The sequence below is a fragment of the Brassica napus genome, chromosome C2 (assembly GCF_020379485.1).
Source record: "Brassica napus cultivar Da-Ae chromosome C2, Da-Ae, whole genome shotgun sequence".
Taxonomy (NCBI): domain Eukaryota; kingdom Viridiplantae; phylum Streptophyta; class Magnoliopsida; order Brassicales; family Brassicaceae; genus Brassica; species Brassica napus.
This window is the reverse complement of record NC_063445.1, coordinates 21,945,877-21,951,284: the sequence shown is the minus strand read 5'-3', so window position 1 is coordinate 21,951,284 and position 5,408 is coordinate 21,945,877.

The following is a 5,408-nucleotide window of genomic DNA, read 5'->3' as shown; positions in this document are numbered from 1 at the left end:
AATATATATGGTGTTTCCATTATTAAAATTCACTTGGATTTGAAGAAGTGTATTTATGGGTTTGTCACGATCAAATAACATATTACAAACCACATATTTAAAAATAAATTGTATACATAAAAATATATTCATTAGAGTAAGCACATAAATCAAAACCATTACCTTTTGTTTATTTAAAATCATGTTTTTGGTAAATATATCAAAACAATCATTTTATTTTTTATACGGTATATAATTAAACTTTAGTGATATTAACCTACATATATATATATAGTATATTTTATTAGAAATATTTATTATTGACACTTTCTACTCATATGATTTTATTAATATTTGTATATTTGATGTAACAAAAATTTAAACTGTTAATCACCAAACTTTTAATGTGAGATTTATCAATACAAATTTCAAAATTAAAATATTAAGATCTCAATAATTTTTCAAATCAAATTTTGAAATTAACATATTTATATATTTTTATATAGTACATAGTTTAATTTAAATGATATTAATATATATATATATATATATGAATATCTATTAATGAAACCTCATATTCATACAATTTATGATCATTTGTATCTTGATTGAACAAAAAAAAAGGTTAAACCATTGATCACAAAAATTTTAATGTGGAACTTTTACTATCTTTAGTAATTTATAGTCGTTTAAAAAAAATATAATATAATATATAAGAAAAACTATTCTTTTATTATATGTTAATGTGATTGTTTAATTTTTTTCAATAATATACATTTAAAAAAAAAACAGAGGATACAAAAATTGTTATCAAATATGTATTATTCATAATCATTAAATATCATATATATGTTAATCGTATTAGGTAATTATGTAGATTTTATTTAATGAAAGAATTGAAAATATTTTTTTGTACACTACTATGGGATTTTTAGTTTTACGCATCATCGATTATTAATTTATTTATAGTTGACTAGCTCTTTCGCATTCTCCGTTTAGTCAAAATGGAATCAATTTCAAAGATGATAGTTTCCAAAGCATTCATATAGAGATTCACTTCTATATTTCTCTCTTTCTCTGTCATACTATTTGTAGAGTCTAGGTCTGGGCATATTTTTGGATCCGAAGTTCCAAACCGGTACCGATCCAAAAAATCGGGTTTCGGGTCGGATCCGGATATGATGAAATATCCGATTGGGTATGCTTTCATTTATGTTTCGGGTACCGGGTCGGATCGGGTAGTATCTGAGATCCAAACGACTACCCGACATATCTGATTTTTGGTTCATAGACTCACTAAATAAAAGTAGGTTTTAGTTTGTTTAAAACTATTTTTTTTGTGAGTTTATTCAAGTCTGTTTTTATTTAATTTCAGAGTTCTGATATTTATAAGTCTTATTCTCTTATAATTAATTCGAAAATTCGGATAAGTCGGGTAAAAAGCACCTGTTCTAGATCTGTTCGGATAAAAACAGCTAAACCCGAACCGGAACTGATTTTCTACTGTTATTTCGGATATATCCAAAATTATTCGGATCCGAAAAGTACAGAACCAAATCTGATCCAAGTTTAATAAATAATCGATCGGTACCAATTTTTACATATCCGAAATATTCGAGATCCAAGATACCCGATCCGGTTATCCAAATGCTGAGTCCTAGTAGAATCCACAAATCGTGCAATGGTGATCGCTTTCAAGTTTAGTGCATGCTTTTGCCAATCTATGAAATTCTAGCTTAGGTTGTGTCAATTTTCTTCGGAGCTTTCTTCCCACGGATGCTTCCACGTGGTGTTTTTATTCAGTTGAATCTCTCGAATGATAAAGAGATCAAATTTAAGTTTTTTGTGTGTTTTGTTTTGCTCAGAGTTGGGACAACAAAAACAGCAAGGCTACATTACGAAGCAGCAACATCATCTCAATGGATTCATTGGCGATAATGGGAGTTGCTGCTGTTGGTGTTTACAAGTTAAGAAGACGACATGGCTAAGTTGCTAGAGATCTGGCTGAGAGAATCATTGCACAAATTACATCAACCGAAAGTAAAACCTTTTCATCTCTCTATCTATTTGATGACTTAAGAACGCTCTTTTATTATTGTTTATCCTTAGTGAAAATTAAAAGTGCTATTAAATTATTCTCCCAACTATTTGAACTTTATCTTATTGAGTCTCTTTATGTATTTCTAAATCGCATATCGTCTGGACTGGACTGGCTGAAAAAGAGTTGATGAATAAATCTCTTTTGAAGTTCTTAGTCTCATTGTGGTTCCATAGCTTCTGCTTTTGAAATAATGTTTTGAGTTTGGATAACCAAATCTATAAACTTTGGTGTATAGTCTGGATCGAAGCATTTGTCATCAAGAGGTATTCTTACATTTATGAAATTGAATAATATAATGATGTTTTATTTCACTTCTTTGTACTTGATTGACAAAAAAAATATTCAAAAGTTTTAAATGGCAAAAACGGACACCAGTTAGTTTTGGTACTGTTAAATTTTTGCTGGCTTGTATTAGGCTATTAGCACAACCAAATATAATCAAGATTAACTACACTAATCTATTTTAATCCAAGCTGAACAACAACAAAAAATCTGAAATTCTAAATCGGGTAGAAATGAATACAATGGGCCTTAACGTAATATGAGCATCGAGATATATAATTTGATACCATATGCTTGTCAAAATTCGTGTTTAACAAAATACACAAAAAGATTCATAACCTACAAAAATTGTGAAATAAATATCAAAAGAACAAAACTTAGGTTCACCCTTATGGTGAACCTTTAAATTCACCTCACTCTTAAAAACCTATTAAAATGTCACATAAATTATTAATTAAAAAAATTAAATTAAATAAAAAATAGTTAAAAAAAAATAAAAATGCTAATTTTAACGACGCTAACGCCGCTAGCGAACCCTATACCCTAAATCTTAAATTATAAACCATATACTCTAAATTCTAAACCCAAATCCAAACCCTATACCCTAAACCATAATCCTACATCCTAAACCCAAATTATATACCTTAAACCCAAAAATAGACTATAACCTAAACCCTATACCCTAAACCCAAGTCTTAGACCCTAAACCCAAACTGAAAACCTTAACCCAAACCCTATAGAATCTAAGTTTGGGGTTTGGGTTTAGGGTTTAGCGTTTGGGTTTTGGGTCTAGGATTTGGGTTTAGGGTATAGGTTTTGGGTTTAGGATTTACGGTTTAGGTTTAGGATTTACCGTTTGGATTTATGGTTAAGGCTTTGGGTTTTAGGGTATATAATTTGGGTTTAAGGTTTACGGTTTGGGTTTATGATCTAGGACTTGGGTTTAAGGTTTAGAGTTTAGGTTTATAGTCTAGTTTTTGGGTTTAGGGTATATAATTTGGGTTTAGAGTCTAGGATTAGGGTTTAGGGTATAGGGTTTGGGTTTAGGGGTTTGGATTTGGGTTTAGAATTTAGAGTATATGGTTTAGAATTTAAAATTTAGGGTTTAGGGTTTAGCTGGAAGCGTTTAGCGTCGTTAAAATTAGCGTTTTTATTTTTATAGCTATTTTTTATTTAATTTAATGGTTTTTTATTAATAATCTATGTGTCACTTTGATTGGTCTTAAAGGGTGAGGTGAACTCAGGGGGTGAACCTAAGTTCTGTCCATATCAAAATGAAGAAAATCTATATTATAATAGTTGAGTTTTTGCTCACTTTTCAGCGCGCCACGTCAGCGATTTGTGGACCCCACTTTTAAAAAGTGTGAAAAAGTGTCAAGCTCATGGTTCGAACCCGGATTATTGAGATATAAACACCAACATTTATACCAATAAGCTAAATGATACTTTGTACATTGATTGCCGAACCTAATATATATTTATGAAGGTCGGAAGCCCTTACTTCTTCGGCTTCCTCTGAGGGTCGGACCTACAAATGTATTATGGATTTTATTTTTAAATGAGATTCATCATGTTATATGAAAAAAGCTCAAGTTTGTAACAATTATAGTTTTCTCATATTGTAAACTGTTGTCGTTTAACACGAATTCGAGTTCTTTTCATCATTGTCTCAAACAAGTCTGAGTTACAGAGTTGCGCCGTGTTTCTGTTCGTAAATTGCTTGATCATAAATGTTTCTGATTTGTAGCCCCTCTATAAATCCTATATATGATTCTCATCTTTGATGAACCCAATCTGCATCTCCACAAAACTCATTGATTCCTCTTAACTTTAACCATCTTCTAGAAAATGTTTCTCTCTGCCTCTCCAGTTCCTCAAACCGGCGTCCCGACGTCAGTCACTCAACCTTCGAGTCTCTCCGTCTTGGTCGTAGTAGTCAGAGCATAGCCTATGGCTTCCTCCGCTTCTTAGATTCCCTGAACTTCAAGAAAGACATGGAGTTTGTGGGAATCACGGTTCTTTTTCTTGATGAAAAGGTAAGTTAATCTTCGATCTATCACACTTATTTAACATAATTGTTTCGATTGATTTCCTCATTCTTTGTTGAATAATATTATTTGCAGATTACGTGATTCATGGGTTTACTCCCGTTGGATGTGCTAATCATTACATGCCATCTTTAAAAGCAGGTTCCATTGTGAAAGTCGATCGTTTTGAGGTTGCTAGGTGCTCAAGCATGTACATGATAACTGATCATTCATTCCTCATTTGTTTCATCTCACTAACCATTATTAAAAAAGTCATCACGGGTGCTCCTGAGATCAATCTCCAGTCAAGATTAGACTGTTCGACAATCTCCAGTCAAGATTAGACTGTTCGACAATCTCCAGTCAAGATTAGACTGTTCGACAATCTCCAAGTGATTGCGAACACAAACCTAGAACTCCCAGGTATATTATCATATTGCATCTGGGTTTATATTATGTTTTGATATCATAACTGATATTTAAACTCGCAGATGTAGTTGGGCAAATCTTTTCTGTCCAGGGCTCTGCTCTCACCAAAGAAACAACTCGAGTCGTTATCTGGTTCCTCATTGATCCGTAAGAAACAATCAACACATAATTTCCTTTATATTACTGTCTATATTGTGCTAACATCAATAATCAAAAATATTTTATACCCAAGATTTGTGTTCGTCTATTTATCTTCATTACTTATCAATCTAATTTTACACAAATCTTTATTTTACAGCTTAAAAGAAACCACAATAACCTAAACAATCAAAACACCAAAAACTAGAATCCCAAAAAAGACGAATCATTAATGATCACCTCTCTTTTTGTCTAATCTTACAAATAAACTTCAAAAAAATATATACCAATCCAATCAACTCAACTAAAACTCAACGACACATACTTTGAGCCAGCTAAACAAATAAAAACTACACAACCAACTATTTAACAATTTACAAACTTACTTTCACATATGCTTACGAAGAAGACGAATACGACAACCAAGATTAGTGAAATTGCCTAAACAAAAA